The sequence below is a fragment of the Artemia sp. Qi Xiang Cuo genome, chromosome 9 (genome assembly GCF_049724085.1).
Source record: "Artemia sp. Qi Xiang Cuo chromosome 9, ASM4972408v1, whole genome shotgun sequence".
Lineage (NCBI taxonomy): Eukaryota > Metazoa > Arthropoda > Branchiopoda > Anostraca > Artemiidae > Artemia > Artemia sp. Qi Xiang Cuo.
Window position 1 is genome coordinate 58,794,407 of NC_142802.1, and position 21,087 is coordinate 58,815,493.

Here is a 21,087-nt window from a genome sequence, read left to right on the forward strand (position 1 = left end):
GACTTTAGTTTGGACCGTATTGATCAGTTGCTGGATCAGCAGTAAGAGCAACGATGTCATCCGCGTAGTCCATGTCAGACACACCCTCAAAACTCGAGAGTGCTCTTTCTATAACCCAATCTATACAGTAGTTAAACAAAACGAGGGACCATATGCATCCTTGTTTTACACCACTATCCACACTGAATGCCTCAGTTTCTCCACCCAGCACCCTTACAGTCGATTTGCATTGCTCATAGTAGGCCTTCAGCAGCTCTATAAATTCAACCGGCATACTATCTTCTCCACGATTCGCCAAAGGTTTCCACGGGTTACAGAGTCAAAAGCAGTGACGAAATCCTGAAACACGTTAATTATACGCAGGTTGTAGCATCCGCACTGTTGTAAAATAAGACGAAAAGTGAAGATCGGATCAGTGCACCCTCTCCCTCTGCAAAATTCACACTGATTTTCACGCGTCCCCTCATCTCTTGCTTCCTCGAACCTTTTGAGCAAAATCACAGCGAATACTTTCGTGGCCACATCCATGAGTGATATCCCTCGGTACTTATGGCTGTCACATTTGTTCAACTTCCAATCAGACGGGAAGGTCTTCTTCTCTCATATCAGACTGAAGAGGGGTTCTAGTTGTTCCGCTACAGCATGCAGTGAGGCCTTGTAGATCTCAGGAGGGAGACCATCTTTGCCTGGTGACTTATTGGTTTTTAGCCCTTTAATCACGTTTAGCATCTCTGAAGTAGAAGTTGGTGCCATGTCTATTTCATACGGAGGCTTTTCAGGTGTTGGTGGCAGCATCACCCTAGCATCTTTTCCATTTGTATTTGGATTAAGCAGATCTTTAAAGTGATCCCCCCAGTAATCTTGTTTACCTTGCTCGTGAGAAATGTTATTCCTTGATTGTCTTTTAAGGGACCAGCGATAGGTGACTTTTTTCGGTTATTTCTTTGAAAGTTCTATAGGGTACAACCTTCTCGTGTCATTATTTTTGGCTGCTGTTTTCATATCAAAAGCAACATCATCCCAGAATTGCTGGCGGTTCCGACGTAAGCTGGTTTTAATCTGTTTACGTAATGACTTTTTTTTACTGCGGTTGATGCATTTGATGCCTGTCACCTAGCCTCAACTAGCTTTACAGTTTCCCATGAGACATAACTTTGTTTCAGCTTTGCAGGAGCATAGCCGATAACTTCGGCAGCCACCTTTTCAGGTGTGCCCCGGAATTGTATCCATATCGTGGTTTGATCTTCACCACAGTCCGTCAGGCTTGCGAACTGGTTCTGTAACTTCAGGTAAAAGTCCTCTTTCACTGACTGAATTTTTAGTTTCTCCATGTCTAACTTCCTTTTTGGGGGTTGTCTCTTTCTCAGCTCAACCTCAGGAGTAAATTTGCAGATACAACCGTATGATCACTTCCAGATTTGGTCCCGTTCACGTTCCTCTGTAAGCTTGAGAATCTATGACTGAGGAGTGCCAACTCTGACGGATCAATATATGGTCGATTTTGACAGCTGTGGAGTCATCGTTTGAGCACCAAGTTATCCTTTGAGAGGGTTTGTGTTGAAACATAGATTTGGTAGTGGTAAAGTTATAGGATCTCGTGAACTGGAGTAGTCTATCCCCATTGGAATTACCGCTGTCTGTAAGTTAACCGACCAACATTCTCACGAACACTGGGGTCTGTTAGGCCAACAGGGAGTTCCAATCACCCGCTAGAATCAGGAAGTCTCGTTTGGGGCATTTTGCATTGTAATCTCCAGATCAGTGTAGAAGGAGTCCTTATCAGCATCCGTTGCCACTCTCGTTGGTGTATGGACAGCAATAATAGAGGTGTTGGATAGTCTGCCTTTCAGTCGTAGTCTGGCTATTCTGGGGTTTACTGGATCACATGCAAGAAAAGCTTTTTGCGCACGCCGGCCAATCATAAAGCCGACTCCATGGCTGCTGGATCCATCCTATGCACCATAGTTGAGGGATAAGTACAAGTTGTTGGAATCACAGACTGGTATGGTTTCTTCAGACACTCCGTTCAATCTTGTCTTCGACAGACAAAGAACGTCTGCTTGGTAGCGATTCATTTCCATAGCCATCACTAGCCTCGTTGATTCTCACTTCATGGATCTTCACAGCTATAAATTTGGAATTCATCCTTCTGCAGTTTTGTTTCACTGGGAGTAGCTCTCTCACTTTTCGATCTCGCCGCTATTCCAGGGAGTGGGATAGCGTCACTTGAAACTGGAGGATTTTCTTGACCAAGGGTTTCCCAGACCCTTGGTACCCCGATAGGGTTGAGGCAGCCCTTTGCAGAGGCAATTGTCCGTAAAAACGGATCCTACGCCCTGCCACAGCTGTTCTCCTATAGAGGATCCTCTCACGATGGTGTTCTGCTTCATCGTGAAATTTAACCCATTGCTGGGAGAAGGTTTGTAACTCACAAGACGCGTCCACACACCAGTGGGCCCTGCTTAGTGTACATCAATGGAGCCTTTTTCCTCCTCAATCTGTATTTACGACCCCCGGCGGAGAGTGCCCCTATCCGTAACTTGAGAACGCGCTGAATGGCCTGGGGGAGGCTCCTACTGAGAAGGTAACTCAGTAAGCACCTCATTAAAGAAAATAAGGTCAATTATGAAAAAAAGCTTATAAGTGAGTGAAAATGTAACCTAAAGGAACGTATGAAACAAATAAGACATCATGCAGACTGGTAAATCGGTGTTATTAATACCGAACTCTTTGTCAAAGAATATTTTCTGGAGGTTGAAAAACAGGAGAAAGTCGAACTATTTTTCTCATGGAGGGGAATCAAAAACGAAAAAAATATCACCCGTTTTTTGGCTACTGTTCTTCTGTGTTCGTCTTCTTCTGACACCCCCCCTACTGCCTTGGTAGGTCGAGTATATACAATAAATCCAAAATCTTATGTAATTGGGGAAATACTTTCTGGCATAGGAATTTCTTTTTTTTACTTTTGCAGATTTGTTATTAAAAAAAAAAGAATCAAAATATGTGGAAAAGGTGACCTAAAAGCATGTCCGAAAGAAAATTGAAATAAAGCGAATCGGTGAATATTTTAATCTAATCTAAAAGACAAAATGAAAAACATTGACGACTATTAATTAAGTGCTCCTATTCATTAGCACCTGATAGTTAAAATCTGATCTTCAGGGGCTAATCTCCAGCATTTGTATGGGGGGGGGGCAAGAAGGGTCCGTATCCAGATAGTCAAAGGGCATGGGATGTATAATAATTTTTTTCTTCACATTATTGGGGGATGCAATTGCCCCCCCCCCTTGCCACCTCCAAACGACACCCCGCTGATCTTCCCTCATGTTGATTTTAGCTTTTAGTGTTGAATTTAAAGTTGATGTTAGATTCATTTAATATTTTAGGTTTCGTTTCTGAAATTTCAGGTATTTTGGTGATATTTCCTAGAGGCCAAAGAGCAAAATTGTAATAAAAACTTAATAAAAAAATTGTAATAAAAACCCTTTATTTTCTTTTAAAAGGAAAAATTCACAAAGAAGCTTAAAATAGTTTGACTTCTTTAGTGCCAAATTCAAAGGAAGTTACAAGAATGGGATTAATCGGGCTTCAGGGTATTAAAACATGTACAGGAAGCATATGTCTAGAGATAATTTCTGGATGGCATTATGTCCAGGATGTCAAAAGACATAATCTTCCAAGAAAATTATTCTAATGATCAGGGAAAGCAGAAAAATCTCCCAGGAGTATTTTTTTCTAATAGGAGAAAGATGATTTTAATCTAAAAGGTACAATTTTGTAAACATGTATTGCTATTATTCCCTAAATGGAATTATTCCATGCTTTTTTAAATATAAAATTATATAATTATTTAAAATTATATACATTTTTTCAACATTATCTTTTTAATAGTTTTTTTTTTTCAATTGTTCCATGCTATTATTCCATGAATAATCACAGAGGGCAAGGATTAGGAAAAAAATGCAAAGAGCTATTGAAGAATTGTCTTCTTGGTCTGCTATAAATATCTACTAACTTACCACTCAGAGCATTTCTTCTTTTGGGGTTATTTAGGAATAAGTAGGCAATTTTTGTCTTTTCATCTTTCTTCAAGTCGACAGATCCCCCCGGAAATCCAAGAAAAAATTGTCTTAGGTCATCTATATGTTTTCCAGAAATTGGATTTGCAGCATATGTTCGAAAACTTGTCATTACACAATATTTGTAAGACGCAAGTTTCCTTATCTGTAGCATTTAGCCTGAAAAGAGAAGTATTGATAAAAACCTGTTAGTAGCTAATTGTATATGCTTCACGAAAACAACTTTAGGGAAAAAAGTAACAAAATTGTCATAAAGCTTCTCATACAAAATATAATTTTCTGGAAAAAATTCTTTTAAATGTTTTCACTTTTATAGCTTTAAGAAATCAAAAATTAATTAAGATTTTAAGGAATAAATATCAGTATATGTATATTAAACTGACAATGCACGTTTTCTTTAGTAAACTCATTCGATTTTTTTCATTATATTAAAAATTATATTCTGTCTTTTAGAAAGTATAGGGCTTAGAACCCTACTCAGATTAATTTCTGCTCTGTTTGAGTTTGACTTATTTTAGTTTCTGTTGAATTTGGGTTTCATTTATATATTGATACTGATTTGTGGTAGTTGTATGCTTGGTAGATTATTTGTTTATGTTTTTGTTCATTTTTGGTTTAATGGAGTTCTTTACTTTTTTTTGAAAAACTTATTTTGTGCACAGTCTTTTTCAGGGAGAAAGAGTGAGCCTCTTCTGAAGTTAAACAACCATCCCTTCCATAAAAACCTTAAATACCCCCTGGACATAACTTACAACCCTTGCCCCTAATCTCTGGGGTTTGTTTAAACCCCCAAAGCCTTGTTATATGATATTTGGACTATTTTGGTAAGAATGGCTATATCAAAATTTCTATGAGACACATTTCGGGATCATATGAGGTGTGTGTAGGGGGGAGAGGGTAGCTGCCCTCTGATTGCTTTGTTTCTTAAAAAAGAGCACTAGAGCGTCTGATTACCAATCCAATGAGCCCCCTTTGAAGTTTGTATCACCACACTTTCTATAAAAACCATATATATCCCAAGGGCATAACTTACAATCCTGCCCTGAGGGCTGGGGTTTTTTTATACTCAAAGACATAATTTCCAGACCTTTCTGATCGGCTTAACAAAATGGCTGTATCAAAATTTTGATTGGAAGTGTTTGGGGAAATGATAGGCGTGGAGGGAGAGGGGCATTTGCCCTCTGATCACTTTCGACTAATAAATAAGGCAATAGTCCTCTTAATTTACAATCGAATGAGCCCTTTTTGAAGCTTCTACGACAAAAATTTCTATAAAAACGTTATATACCTCAAGGGCATAACTCACGACCCTTGTCCTGAGGGCTGTGGAGGGAGATTTGTCATCCTTAAAGACATAATTCCCAGACCTTTCAACTACGTTGAACAAAATGACCGTATCAAAATGTTGATCGGAACTGTTTGGGGAAATGATGGGCGTGGGGGGGCCCATTCTTCCTCTAATTACTTTCTAATATTAAAAAGGGCAATATCCCTCTCAATTTCCAATCGAAAGAGCCTTTTTTGAAGTATTTACGACAACACTTTCTGTTTGACATTATATGCCTTCAGGGCGTAACTTACAACCTTAGCCCTGAGGACTGTGGGGGGTTGTCATACTCAAAACATAATTTACAGACCCTTCAACTACGTTCAAAAAAATTGCTATATCAAAATGTTGATCGGAAGTGTTTGGGAAAATGATGGGAATGGGTGGGTGGCATTCGCGGTCCGATCGGTTTTGACTATTAATAAGGGCATTAGCCCTCTCAATTCCCAATTAAATGACTCCTTTTTGAAGTTTCTACGACAACACTGGCAAAGACCTATTTTCTAGAACTTTCAACAACGTTGAACATAATGTCTATCTAAAAATTTTGATTGGATGTGTTTGGGGAAATGGTGGGCGTGAGATGGGCGTTAGTTGCCCTCCAATCACTTTCGACTATTAAATAGGGCACTAGCGCTTTCAATTTCTAATCAATGAGCCCTTTTTGAAGTTTCTAAGACAACGCTTTCTATAAAACCTTACATGCCCCCAGGGTATAACTTACAACCCTTGCGCCGAGGGCTCTGGGGGGAGTGTCATCCTCAAAGAAATTATTTCTGGACTTTTCAACTACTTTCAACAGAATAGAATATCTCAAAAATTTTATTGGATGTTTTTGGGGAAATGGTGGCCATGGGAGGGGTTTTAGTTTTCCTCCACTAACTTTTGACTACTAAAAAGAGCACTAGCCATTCAAAGTTTCGAAGTTTTCGAAGTTTCAATGACAACACTCTCCATAAAAACCTTATATGTCCCCAGGGCGCAACTTACAACCCTTGCCCTCAGGGGTGTGGGGGGGGGGTGTTATCATCCTCAAAGACTTATTATCCAGAATTTTTAACCATGTTCAACAAAATGGCTATCTCAAAATTTTGATTGGATGTGTTTTGGGAAATAGTGATGGTGAGAGGGGGGGGGGTTAGTTGCCATCCAATTAGTTTAGACTAGCCTATTAAAAAGGGCACTAGCCCTTTAAATTTCCAACTGAATACGCGTTTTATGAAGTTTCTACAACATTTTCTATTAAAAAAACCTTATATGCCCACAGGGCATACCTTACAACCATTGCCTTGAAGGCTGGGAGGGGTTGTCACCCTCAAAAACATAATTTCCAGAAATTTCATATACGTTGAACAAAATGGCTATTTCAAAATTTTGATTGGATGTGTTTGGGGAAATGGTGGGCTTGAGAGGGGGTTAGTAGCTCTCCAATTACTTCCAAGTATTAAAAAGGGCACAAGTCTTTTCAATTTCCAATTGAATGAGACCTATTTGAAGCTGTTACGACATTACTTACTATAAAGACCTTATTTATCCTATGGCCTTAGCTTACAGCCCTTGACCCGAGGACTGTAGGGGGAGTTTCTTGCCCAAAGACACAATTTCCGGACCTTTCAACTACGTCGAACAAAATGGATATCTCTAAATTTTCAGTGGATGTGTTTGGGGAAATGGTGTGTGTGAGGGGGGGGTAGTTGCCCTCCAATCACTTTCAACTATTAAAAATGCCACTATCCCTTTGAATTTCCATTCGAATGAGCCCCTTTTGAAGTTTATACGGAAAGAAATTCTTTAAAAACCTTATATGCCACAGGGCATAAATTACAATCCTTGCCCCGAGGGCTGTGGGTGGGTGAGGGGAGATTGTCATCCTCAAAGACCTGGTTTCCAGAACTTTTAACTACATGAACATAATGGCTATCTCTAAATTTCGATTGGATATGTTTGGAGAAAAGTTGGGCGTGAGAGGGGGGTTAGTTGCCCTCCAATCACTTTCGAATATTAAAGTGTGTGTGTGTGTGTGTGTGTGTGTGTGTGTGTGTGTGTGTGTGTGTGTGTGTGTGTGTGTGTGTGTGTGTGTGTGTGTGTGTGTGTGTGTGTGTGTGTGTGTGTGTGTGTGTGTGTGTGTGTGTGTGTGTGTGTGTGTGTGTGTGTGTGTGTGTGTGTGTGTGTGTGTGTGTGTGTGTGTGTGTGTGTGTGTGTGTGTGTGTGTGTGTGTGTGTGTGTGTGTGTGTGTGTGTGTGTGTGTGTGTGTGTGTGTGTGTGTGTGTGTGTGTGTGTGTGTGTGTGTGTGTGTGTGTGTGTGTGTGTGTGTGTGTGTGTGTGTGTGTGTGTGTGTGTGTGTGTGTGTGTGTGTGTGTGTGTGTGTGTGTGTGTGTGTGTGTGTGTGTGTGTGTGTGTGTGTGTGTGTGTGTGTGTGTGTGTGTGTGTGTGTGTGTGTGTGTGTGTGTGTGTGTGTGTGTGTGTGTGTGTGTGTGTGTGTGTGTGTGTGTGTGTGTGTGTGTGTGTGTGTGTGTGTGTGTGTGTGTGTGTGTGTGTGTGTGTGTGTGTGTGTGTGTGTGTGTGTGTGTGTGTGTGTGTGTGTGTGTGTGTGTGTGTGTGTGTGTGTGTGTGTGTGTGTGTGTGTGTGTGTGTGTGTGTGTGTGTGTGTGTGTGTGTGTGTGTGTGTGTGTGTGTGTGTGTGTGTGTGTGTGTGTGTGTGTGTGTGTGTGTGTGTGTGTGTGTGTGTGTGTGTGTGTGTGTGTGTGTGTGTGTGTGTGTGTGTGTGTGTGTGTGTGTGTGTGTGTGTGTGTGTGTGTGTGTGTGTGTGTGTGTGTGTGTGTGTGTGTGTGTGTGTGTGTGTGTGTGTGTGTGTGTGTGTGTGTGTGTGTGTGTGTGTGTGTGTGTGTGTGTGTGTGTGTGTGTGTGTGTGTGTGTGTGTGTGTGTGTGTGTGTGTGTGTGTGTGTGTGTGTGTGTGTGTGTGTGTGTGTGTGTGTGTGTGTGTGTGTGTGTGTGTGTGTGTGTGTGTGTGTGTGTGTGTGTGTGTGTGTGTGTGTGTGTGTGTGTGTGTGTGTGTGTGTGTGTGTGTGTGTGTGTGTGTGTGTGTGTTTCAGTAGAAGCTGTCTAGAATGTGATGACGGTGCTGTTGGGTGCTAGAAGTAGTGATAGTGTTTAATGTAGTGTGAATTGCCTGCGAAAACCCAAATGAATGACTTGAAGTAAAATTTTTAACAAAAAGTCTGGAAAGGGTTTTTGGGGAGATGTGGTGATGGCAGAGGGTGTCTTAGAGTAGTTAAAGTGTGGTAGTGTGGGCTGAATTGCATGCGAAAACCCAAATGAATGACTTGAAAATCAAATTTTTAACGAGCAATGTCTGAAAAGTGTTTTTGGGGAGATGGGGCTATGGAAAAGGGGTGTCTTACAGTAGTTTTGGCTAGTACTGTGGGCTGATTTGCTTGCAAAAAATCAAATGAATGACTTGAAATAAAAATTTTAACAAGAAATGTCTGAAAAGACTTTTTTGGTGAATGGGGGGATGGCAGAGGAGTGTCTTAGAGTAGTTATAGTGGGGTACTGTAGGCTGAATTGCCAGTGAAATCCCAAATGAATTACTTGAATTAAAATTTTTAACAAGAAATATCTGAAGTGTTTGTGGGGAGATAGGGCGATGGCAGAGGAGTGACTTAGAGTAGTTATAGTGTGATACTGTAGGCTGAATTGCTTGTGAAAACCCGAATGAATGATTTGAAAATAACATTTTTAACGAGAAATGCCTGAAAAGTGTTTCGTGGGGAGATGGGGCGATGACAGAGGGGTGTCTTAGAGTAGTTATAGTGTGGTACTGTAGGCTGAATTGCTTGCGAAAACCCGAATGAATGATTTGAAAATGCATTTTTTAGCGAGAAGTGTCTGAAAAGTGTGTTGTTGGGAGGTGGAGTGATGGCAGAGGGGTGTCTTTCAGTAGTTATAGTATGGTACTGTAGGCTGAATTGCTTGTAAATGCCCAAATGAATGATTTGAAATAAAATTTTTAACAAGGAATGTCTGAAAAAATGTTTTTGTGGAGATGGGGCATTGACAGAGGGGTGTCTTAGAGTGGTTATAGTGTGGTAATTTGGGACCAAATTGCTTGTGAAAACCCGAATGAATGATTCGAAATAAAATTCTTAACCAGAGATGTCTGAAAGTGTTTTGTGGGGAGATGAGGCGATGACAGAGGGGTGTCTTAGAGTAGTTATAATGCTGTACTCTGCCGCGAATTGCTTGCAAAAACCCAAAAGAATTTGAAATAAAATTTTTAACAAGAAATGTCTGAAAAGCGTTTTGGGGAGATGGGGCGATGAGAGGGGTATCTAACAGTAGTTAGAGTGTGGTACAGTAGACTGAATTGCTTACGAAAACCCGAGTGAATGACTTGAAATAAAATTTTTAACACGAAATGTTTGAAAAAATGTTTTTGGGGAGATGTTGTGATAGTAGAAAGGACCCTAGTACTCCCACGAGAACAATACCCCTTCGAATCCCGATCCGGACACTTTTTTTAAAAACTCCCACGCCCAAACCATATATGGGCATAGAGTCCCTAGGGAGAACACGTGGTTAATGCGGTCAATGACCTCTTTTTCCATGGTCTATTTATTTGTTGTTTTGGCCAAGTGCATGCTCGAGGTGAATGTTATGATCCAGAAATAGGAAACAGTATTTGTTGTTGTTGTTGTTTTGTCCACGTGCATGCTCGAGGCGAATGTTAAGAGTTTCCAGGAATAGGAAACTATATATGGGCATAGAGTCCCTAGGGAGAACACGTGGTTAATCGGTCAATGACCTATTTTTCCAAGGTCGATTTATTTGTTGTTGTGTTTGTTTTGGCCAAGTGCACGCTTGAGGCGAATGTTAAGAGTTTCCAGGAAATAGGAAACAGTTAGATCACGTGTTTTTTTCTCAGCCAATGAGCGAGTTTAATGCTGACGGGGCACCAAATATGGGCATAGAGTCCCTAGGGAGAACACGTGGTCAATCAAAGTGGGTCAATGACACTTCTTTCAAGATCAATTGATTGTTGTTGTTGTTTTGGCCAAGTGCACGCTCGAGGCGATTGTCAAGGCGTCCAGGAATAGGAATCAATAATTCCCCTTAGAAACAACAAATTAATTCCCCTTTCTTGACAAATCAATCAACCATGACATCATCTGTCAGACATTAAAAAACTTCACCCAGAAACAATTCTCCAGGAATAGACCCAAGACATTAATGAACTTCGCCCCGGAAACAATTCTACTGGTCGAACTCCAAAGATATTAATAAACTTGGACATGGAAACAATTCTCCAAGAAACATCTTAGCGATGAAGAGATTAACGCGTGAAAGGGTTTCCCAGTAATTTGAAATGTGACAGCGCAGGGATGCCAAAAACAAAAGGAACACGCATAAATTATGTTTAGGGGTTATTTGGGCGAAAGCGTTTTAGACATTTTAGGGAATTATTTCGACGAAACAGTTAGAGACATTTTAAAGGATGATTTTAGAAGATGTTTTAGAAGAGAATTTGAGGATGAAACTCTGTGGTCGTTATAATACACAAGTTCCATTTGAACAGTGTCGTCAGGTCCCTACCCCAACCCCAAAAGGCTCCGATCCCCCTACCCCAACCCCGAAGAAAACCCACGATCCTCAAAGGTCCCCCGGGCTCTAAAGGGACCACCCCGCCCACAAGAGCCCCCAGACCCCCAAAGGCCCTCCCCGGGCCCCAAAGAGCCCCCTGAGCCACCCTTTTTTAATACTTTTTTATGCACGTTATCTTTTCAGAACGAGTTCCTTTCTTAATGTCCCTTCTAAACCCTTTTTACAAGTTGAAGTTCCCGTGCTTCTCACCCACAACTTTACTTTACAGCTTTTGGGATACTTCAACACCAAGAAATACTTTTCAAAAGACATTTCAGAGCAAGTTACTTTCTTAATGTCCGTCCTTAACCCATTTTCAAAGTTGAAGTAATTATCTTTTTCACCCACAAGTATACTTTACAGGTTTTTGTATACCTCAACACCAAGAAATACTTTCCAAAAGACATTTCAGAACAAGATCCTTTCTTAATTTCCCTTCTAAACCCATTTTCCAACTTGAAGTTCCCTTCCTTCTCACTCACAACTGTACTTTACAGCTTTTTGGATACCCCAACATCAAGAAATACATTTCAAAAGACATTTGAGAGCAAGTTCCTTTCTTTATGTCCCTTCTATACCCATTTTACAACTTGAAGTACAAATCAGTCTCAACCACAACTTTACTATACAGCTTTTTGGACACCTCAGCACCAAGAAATACTTTTCAAAAGGCATTTCAGAGCAAGTTCCTTTCTTAATGTCCCTACTAAACCCATTTTACAACTCGAAGCATCCATCATTTTCACCCACAACTATACTTTACATCTTTTTGGATAACTGAACCAATATAATTTCTTTTCAATGTACATTTCAGAGAAAGTTATTTTCCTTATGTCTCACCTAAACCCATTTTCCAAATTGAAGTACTTATCTTCTTCAACCTCAACAATACTTTATAGCTTTTTGGATACCTCAACACCAAGAAATAATTTTCAATGACCATTTCAGAGCACGTTACTTTCTTAATGTCCCTCCTAAACCCATTTTCCAACTTGAAGTACTTATCTCTTTCACCCACAACCATACCTTACAGCTTTTTGGATACCTCAACACCAAGAAATACTTCTCAATCACCATTTCGGAGCAAGTTACATTCTCAATGTCTATCCTAAGCCCATTTTCTAACTTGAACTACATATCTTTTTCACCCTAAACTATACTTTACAGCTTTTTCAATACCTCAACACCAAGCAATACTTTTCAAAGACCATTCCAGAGCAAGTTACTTTCTTAATGTCCCTCTTAAACCCATTTTCCATCTTGAAGAACATATCTTTTTCACCTATAAGTATACTTTACAGCTTTTTTTATACCTAAACACCAATAAATAATTTTCAAAGACAATTTCAGAGCAAGTTCCATTCTCAATTTAAATCCGAAAACAATATTCAAAAATGAAGTAATTATATATTTCTACCACAACTATACAATATAGATGTTTGGTTACCTCAACAACAAGAAATACTTTTGAAATACCATTTCATAGCAAGTTACTATCTTATTATCCCTCCTAAACCCATTTTCCAACTGGAAGTACTAATCTTTTTAACCAACAGCTATACATAACATCTTTTTCTATGCCTCAACACAAAGAAAAACTATTCAATGACCACGTCGGAGCAAGTTAATTTCTCAATGTCCATCTAAAGCCCAGTTTCCAAATTGAACTACAAATCTTTTTCACCCAAAAGAATACTTTACAGCTTTTTGAATACCTCAACACCAAGAAATACTTTTCAAAGACCATTTCAGAGCAAGTTACTTTCTTAATGTCCCTCCTAAACCCATTTTCCAAATTGAATTACTTATATTTTTCACCAACAAATATACTTTAAAGATATTTGTATACATAAAAACAAATAAATAATTTTAAAATACAATTTCAGAGAAATTTACTTTCTTAATGACCATCCTAAGACCAATTTGCAACGTGATGTACTGTTTTTTTTAACCCACCACACTACTTTTCAGTTTTTTGGAGAATTAAAAGCCAAGAAATAATTTTCAAAGTCCATTTGAGTTCAAGCTACATGTATACTGTCCCTCATACGCCCCTTTCCAAAATGGAACTATATATCCTTTTCAACCACAACTCTACGTTAAAGCTGTTTGGATACATCAACACCAAGAAATAGTTTTCAAAGACCATTTTAGAAAAAATTATTTTCTGAATTTCACTCCTAAAGCCATTTTCCCGCTTAGCGAATTTCTCATTGTCACCTACAACCATTGCTTACTGCTTTGCTGATAACTCGACACCAATACATACTTTTCAAAGACCCTTTCAGAGCAAGTTACTTTCTTAATGTCCCTCCTAAACTCATTTTCCAACTTGAAGTACTTATCTTTTTCACCCGCAACTATACTTTACAGCTTTTTAGATACCTCACAGTAGTGTTTTGTCGTGGTTTACCTTGTCACAGTTACATTTTTCTTGATTTTTCAAAGTTCATTTTGAATTTCTTACGTTGAAATGCAAGAGTTGGAATATTTCAGTAGTGTTTTGTTGTGGTTTACCTTGTAACAGTTACATTTTCTTGATTTTTCAAAGTTCATTTCGGTTTTCTTTCATTGAAATGCAAGAGTTGAAATATTTCAGTAGTGTTTTGTCGTGGTTTACCCTGTCACAGTTACATTTCCTTTATTTTTGAAACTTCATTTTGGATTTCTTTCGTTGAAATGCAAGACTAGAATTATTTCAGTAATGATTACTCGTGATTTACCTTGTCACAGTTACATTCTATTGATTTTTCAAAGTGCATTTTGAATTTCTTTCATTGAAATGCAAGAGTTGGAATGTTTTAGTGGTTTTCTGTCATGATTTATCTTGTTAAAGTTACATTCTCTTATTTTTTCAAAACTCATTATGAATTTCATTCATTGAAATGCAAAAGTTGGAATATTTCACTAGTGTTTAGAGGTGGTTTACCTTGTCACAATTACATTCTCTTGATTTTTCAAAGTTCATTTTGAATTTATTTCGTTAAAATGAATGAGTTGGATTATTTCAGTAGCGTTTTGTCGTGGTTTACCATGTCATAGTTACATTCTCTTGATTTTTCAAAGTTCATTTTGAGTTTATTTCTTTGAAATGCAAGAGTTGGATTATTTCAGTAGTGTTTTGTCGTGGTTTACCTTGTCACAGTTACATTCTCTTGATTTTTCATACTTCATTTTGGATTTCTTTCGTTGAAATGCAAGAGTTGGAATAATTCAGTAGTGTTTTGACGTGGTTTACCTTGTCACAGTTACATTCTCTTGATTTTTCAAAGTTCGTTTTTAATTTCTTTCATTGAAATGCAAGAGTTGGAATATTTCAGTAGCGTTTTTTCGTGGTTTACCTTGTCACAGTTAGATTCTCTTGATTTTTCAAAGTTCATTTTGGATTTCTTTCGTTGAAATGCAAGAGTTGGCATATTTCATAAGCGTTTTGTCGTGGTTTACCTCTTCACAGTTACATTCTCTTGATTTTTCAAAGTTCATTTTGAATTTCTTTCATTTAAATGCAAGAGTGGGATTATTTCAGTAGTGTTTTGTCGTGGTATACCATGTCACAGTTACATTCCCTTGATTTTTCAATGTTCATTTTCGATTTCCTTCATTGAAATGCAAGAGTTGAAATATTTCAGTAGTGTTTTGTCGTGGTTTTACCTTGTAACTGTTATATTCTCATGATTTTTGAAAGTTTCTTTTGAATTTTTTTCGTTGAAATGCAAGAGTGGGAATATTTCAATAGTGTTTTGTCATGGTTTACCTTGTCACAGTTACATTCTCTTGATTTTTCAAAGTTTATTTTGGATTTCTTTCATTGAAATTTAAGAGATGGAATATTTCAGTAGTGTTTAGTTGTGGTTTACCTTGTCACAGTTACATTTTCTTGATCTTTCAAAGTTCATTTTGGATTTATTTCGTTGAAAAGCAAGAGTTGGAATATTTCAGTAGCGTTTTGTCGTGGTTTACCTTGTCACAGTTACATTCTCTTGATTTTTCAAAGTTCATTTTGAATTTCTTTCATTGCAATGCAAGAGTTGGATTATTTCAGTTGTGTTTTGTCGTGGTTTAACATGTCACAGTTACATTCCCTTGATTTTTCAGAGTTCATTTTGGATTTCCTTCGTTGAAATGCTAGATTTAGAATATTTCAGTATGTTTTTTGTCATGGTTTAACTTGTCACTGTTACTTTATCTTTATTTTTCAAAGTTCATTTTGAATTTCTAACGTTGAAATGCAAGAGTTGGAATATTTCAGTAGTGTTTTGTTTCTCCTTACCTTGTCACAGTTACATTTCAATTATTTTTCAAAGTTTATTTCGAATTTCTTTCATTGAAATGCAAGAGTTGGAATATTTCAATAGTGTTTTTTTGTGGTTTACCTTGTCACAGTTAAATTCTCTTTATTTTTCAAAGTTCATTTTGAATTTCTTTCGTTGAAATGCAAAAGTTGAAATATTTCATTAGTTTTTTGTCGTGGTTTACCTTGTCACAGTTACATTTTCTTGATTTTTCAAAGTTCATTTCGGTTTTCTTTTCATTTCGGTTTGAAAAGTATTTCTTGGTGTTGAGGTATCCAAAAAGCTGTAAAGTATAGTTGTGGGTGAAAGAAATAAGTACTTCAAGTTGGAAAATGGGTTTAGGAGGGACATTAAGAAAGTAACTTGCTCTGAAATGGTCTTTGAAAAGTATTTCTTGGTGTTGAGGTATCCAAAAAGCTGTAAAGTATAGTTGTGTGTGAAAAAGATAATTACTTCAAGTTGTAAATTGGGCTTATGAGGGAAATTAAGAAATCAACTTGCTCTTAAATGGTCTTTGAAAAGTATTTCTTGGTGTTGAGGTATCCAAAAAGCTGTAAAGTAAAGTTGTGGGTGAAAATGATGGATGCTTCGAGTTGTAAAATGAGTTTAGAAGGGACATTAAGAAAGGAACTTGCTGTGAAATGCCTTTTGAAAGGTATTGCATGGTGTTGAGGTATCCAAAAAGCTTTATAGTAAAGTTGTGGGTGAAAAGGAAGGGTACTTCAAGTTGTTAAATGGGTTTAGGAGGGACATTAAGAAAGGAACTTGCTCTGAAATGCCTTTTGAAAAGTATTTCTTGATGTTGGGGTAACCAAAAAGCTGTAAAGTAAAGTTGTGGGTGAAATGGATGGGTACTTCAACTTGTAAAATGGGTTTAGGAGGGACATTAAGAAAGTAACTTGCTCTGAAATGTCTTTTGAAAAGTATTTCTTGGTGTTGAGGTATCCAAAAAGCAATAAAGTAAAGTTGTGGGTGAAAAAGATAAGTACTTCAACTTGGAAAATGGGTTTAGAAGGAACATTAAGAAAGTAACTTGTTCTGAAATGCCTTTTGAAAAGTATTTCTTGGTGTTGAGGTATCCAAAAAGCTGCAAAGTAAAGTTGTGGGTGAAAAGGATGGGTACTTCAAGTTGTAAAATGGGTTTAGGAGGGACATTAAGAAAGGAACTTGCTCTGAAAAGATATAATAAAGTGCATAAAAAAGTATTAACAAAATGGGGAGGGGACTCTTTGGGGACCTGGGGAGGGACTTTGGGAGTCTGGGGGGCCCTTGAGGGCCGGGTGGTCCTTTGGGAGCCGGGGGGACCTTTGGGGACCGGTGGCTTCCTTGGGGGTGGGGGTCGGGGCAGGGGAGCCCTTGGGGGTTGGGGTAGGGACCTCACGACACTGTTCAAATGGAACTTGTGTATTATAACGACCATAGAGTTTCATCCTCAAATTCTCTTATAAAACATCTTCTAAAATCATCTTTTAAAATGTCTCTAACTGTTTCGCCGAAATAATTTCCTAAAATGTCTAAAACGCTTTCGCCCAAATAAAACCTAAACTTAATTTATGCGTGTTCCTTTTGTTTTTGGCATCCCTGTGCTGTCACATTTCAAATTACTGGGAAACCCTTTCACGCGTTAATCTCTTCATCGCTAAGATGTTTCTTGGAGAATTATTTGCATGGCGAAGTTTATTTATATCTTTGGACTTCGACCAGCAGAATTGTTTCCGCGGCGAAATTCATTAATGTCTTTGGTCTATTCCTGGAGAATTGTTTCTGGGTGAAGTTTTTAAATATCTAAAAGATGATGTCATGGTTGAGGTTCAGGTTCAGGTTCATTTATTATTCAATCTTACATAATGACACTAAATATATACAGATATCTGGCAGTGAGACAAGCTCGTTTTGCACAGATAAAAAAAGAAAAACAATAAAGAAATATACGGATTTTCATTCAAAATGGTAGACTTCACAAACAAATATAAATAAATCAATAAATGTAAGGTTAATTACTCACCACATCACGGCAGACACCCACCCGACGATACATAAACAACTCTCAACCAGCTCTCAACCAGCAATGGGACAAGAAGAAGGATATCAAGATCCGAGAGAGATCGAAAAAAAAAAAAAAAAAAAAAAATATTATTTGACTAATAAATGTCCAAAAGGAATGATTTTATTTTATTTTTTAAAATTCCGATCGACACATCAAAATCAAAAATAGATTCATATTGGTTCCAAGCGGCGACCACACTATTTCGTAGAGAAAACCGGGACCTCTCTGAAATTATCAACGGCTGGCGTAGTTTGCGTATGCTGCGAGCTAGATGAGAAGATTGCGGAGCAACTGGGAACAAATCAAAAGAAAAGAAATCACTGGGAAGTGACAGGAGATTATGATTAACCTTGAATAATATCGAGTTAAAAGTAACTGCAAGTTCAACAGGACGAATATTCAATAAACAATATAAACTCTTTGTAGAAGACTTGCTGGGGAAAGACGATGGGGAAGGAAGATAACTTTTTAAAATACGAAGCGCCTTATTTTGTTGCCTCTGAAGCGGAATTAAATGGGATCTGAAAGTATTCAAGTAAATAAGTGGGCAATAATTTAGATAAGAATGAACAAGAGCGAAATAAATAGAATTTGTTGTTTGTTGTTTCTAAGGGGAATTATTGTTTCCTATTCCTGGACGCCTTGACATTCGCCTCGAGCGTGCACTTGGCCAAAACAACAACAACAATCAATTGATCTTGAAAGAAGTGTCATTGACCCACTTTGATTGACCACGTGTTCTCCCTAGGCACTCTATGCCCATATTTGGTGCCCCGTCAGCATTAAACTCGCTCATTGGCTGAGAAAAAAACACGTGATCTAACTGTTTCCTATTTCCTGGAAACTCTTAACATTCGCCTCGAGCGTGCACTTGACCAAAACAACAACAACAACAAATAAATCGACCTGGGAAAAAGAGGTCATTGACCGATTAACCACGTGTTCTTCCTAGGGACTCTATGCCCATATATAGTTTCCTATTCCTGGAAACTCTTAACATTCGCCTCGAGCATGCACTTGGACAAAACAACAACAACAACAAATACTGTTTCCTATTTCTGGATCATAACATTCGCCTCGAGCATGCACTTGGCCAAAACATCAAATAAATCGACCTTGGAAAAAGAGGTCATTGACCGATTAACCACGTGTTCTCCCTAGGGACTATATGCCCATATATGGTGTGGGCGTGGGAGTTTTTAAAAAAAGTGTCCGGATCAGGATTCGAAGGGGTATTGCTCTCGTGGGAGTACTAGGGTCCTTTCTACTTGTGATGACAGAGGGGTGTCTTAGAGTACTTATAGTGTGGTACTGTGGGACCGAATCGATTGCATAAAACCTAAATGAATTACTTAAAATAAAAATTTTTAACGAGAAATGTCTGAAAAGTGTTTTTGGGGAGATGGAGCGATGAGAGGGATGTCTTAGAATATTTATAGTGTGGTACTGTAAGCTGAATTGCTTGCGGAGAGGGAGGTTAGCTACCCTTAAATCACTTTCGACTATTAAAAGGGCACTAGCCCTTTCAATTTCCAATAGAATGAGCCCTTTTTGAAGTTTCTACAAAATCGCTTTCTATAAAAACCTTATATGCCCCTAGGACATAGCTTACAACCCTTGCCCTGAGGGCTGTGGGGGTGGAGGGGTTGTCCTTAAAGGCCTAATTTCCAAAACTTTCAACTACATTGAATAAAATATCTATCTAAAAATTTTGATTGGATGTGTTTAAGGAAAAGGTGGGCGTGAGAGGGGGGTTAGTTGCCCTTAAATCACTTTCGAGACTATTAATAAGGGCACTAACCCTTTGAATTTCAAATCGAATAAGCCCTTTTTCAATTTTCTACGACAAAGATTTCAATAAAAACCTTATATGCCCCCAGGAAATAACTTATAGCCCTTATCCTGACGACTGTGGGGGAGTGTTCTATCGAAGGTATAATTTCCTGAACTTTAAACTGCGTAGAACAAAATGGCAATCTCAAAATTTTTATTGGATGTTTTTGGGAAAATGGTGGGCGTGATAGGGGGTTAGTTAACCTCAAATCACTTTCGACTATTGAATGCTAGCTACCGCTGCAACTCGGATACCACTGCAGCCCATATTTAATGTAATCTTACTAGGCTACTAGCTACCTTAAAAAGGGCACTGGCCATTTCAATTTCCAATCGAATGAGCAATTTTTGAAGTTTCTATGACAATGCGGTCTATAAGAACCTTATATGCCCCAAGGGCATAACTTATAACCCTTACCCTGAGGGCTGTGGGGGGGTTGTCATCCTCAAAGACCTAATTTCCGGAACTTTCTACTACGTTGAACAAAAAGGCTATCTTAAAATTTCGATTGAATGTGTTTGGGAAAAAGGTGGGCGTGAGAGGGGGTTAGTTGCCCTCCAATCACTTTCGACTATTAAAAAGGGCACTAGCCCTTTAAATTTCCAATCGAATGAGCCTTTTTTGAAGTTTCTACAACAACGCTTTCTATAATAACCTTATACGCCCCCAGGGCATAACTTACAACCCTTGCACTGAAGGCTCTGGGGGAGTGTCCTCCTAAACACATAATTTATATCTGGAAATCAACTACGCTGAACAAAATGGCTATCTGAGAATTTTGATTGGATGTGTTTGGGGAAAAGGTGGGCGTGAGAGGGGGGTTGGTGGCCCTCAAATCACTTTTGACTATTAAAAAGGGCACTAGGCCTTTGAATTTCCAATCGAATGAGCCCTTTTTCAAGTTTCTACGACAAAGATTCCAATAACAATTTATATCCCCCAGGGCATAACTTATAACCCTTGCCCTGAAGACTGTGGAAAGAGTGCCCTGCTCAAGGTATAATTTCCTGAACTTTAAACTGCGCGGAACAAAAAGGCTGTCTCAAAATTTTGATTGGATGAGTTTGGGGAAATGGTGAGCGTGGAAGGGGAGTTAGTTGCCTTCCAATCACTTTTGACTATTATAAAGGGTACTAGTCATTTCAATTTCCAATCGAATGAGCCCTTTTTGAAGTTTATATGATAACGGGTTCTTTAAAAACCTTATATGCCCTCAGGGCGTAACTTACAACCCTTGCCTTGAGGGCTGTGGTGGGGTTGTCATCCTCAAAGACCAAATATCCAGAACTTTCAACTCCGTTGAACAAAATGGCTATCTTAAAATTTTGATCGGATGTCTTTGGGGAAAAGGTGGGTGTGAGAGTTAGGTTAGTTGCTAGCAAATCGCTTTCAACTATTAAAAGGGGTTCTGACCCTTTGAATTTCCTGTTCAGTGAGCCTTTTTTGAAGTTTCTGCGACAAAGTTTTCTACAAAAACTTTATATGACCTCAAGGCATAAATTTCCAACCATGACCTGAAGTCTCTAGGGTAGTTTCCTCCTCAAAAACATAATTTATATCTGGAAATCAACTACGCTGAACAAAATGGCTATTTCAAAATTTTTATTGGATGTGTTTCAGGAAATGGTGGGCGTGGAAGGGATGTTAGTTACCTTCCAATTGCTTTCGACTATTAGAAAGGGCACTGGCCATTTCAATTTCTAATCGAATGAGCCCTTTTTGAAGTTTCTATGGCAAAGCGTTCTATAAAAACCTTTTATGCCCCCAGGGCATAACTTACAACCCTTACCCTGAGGGCTGTGAGGGGGTTGTCATCCTCAAAGACCTAATTTACAGAACTTAAAACTACGTTGAACAAATGGCTATC

At 38.5% G+C, this 21,087-nt stretch overlaps 1 long non-coding RNA gene across 4 annotated transcripts in view; it reads right to left on the reverse strand.

Annotated features, from left to right (window-relative positions):
• Window positions 1-4,021: 4,021 nt before the first annotated feature.
• The window catches only part of LOC148948882 (uncharacterized), a 325,997-nt gene continuing 308,931 nt past the window's right edge, over window positions 4,022-21,087 (reverse strand). For all 4 annotated transcript variants that reach the window (XR_016142239.1, XR_016142240.1, XR_016142241.1 and 1 more), the window contains one exon: window positions 4,022-4,238. This is a non-coding gene — a long non-coding RNA (uncharacterized LOC148948882). The remainder of the gene's footprint in view (window positions 4,239-21,087) is intronic.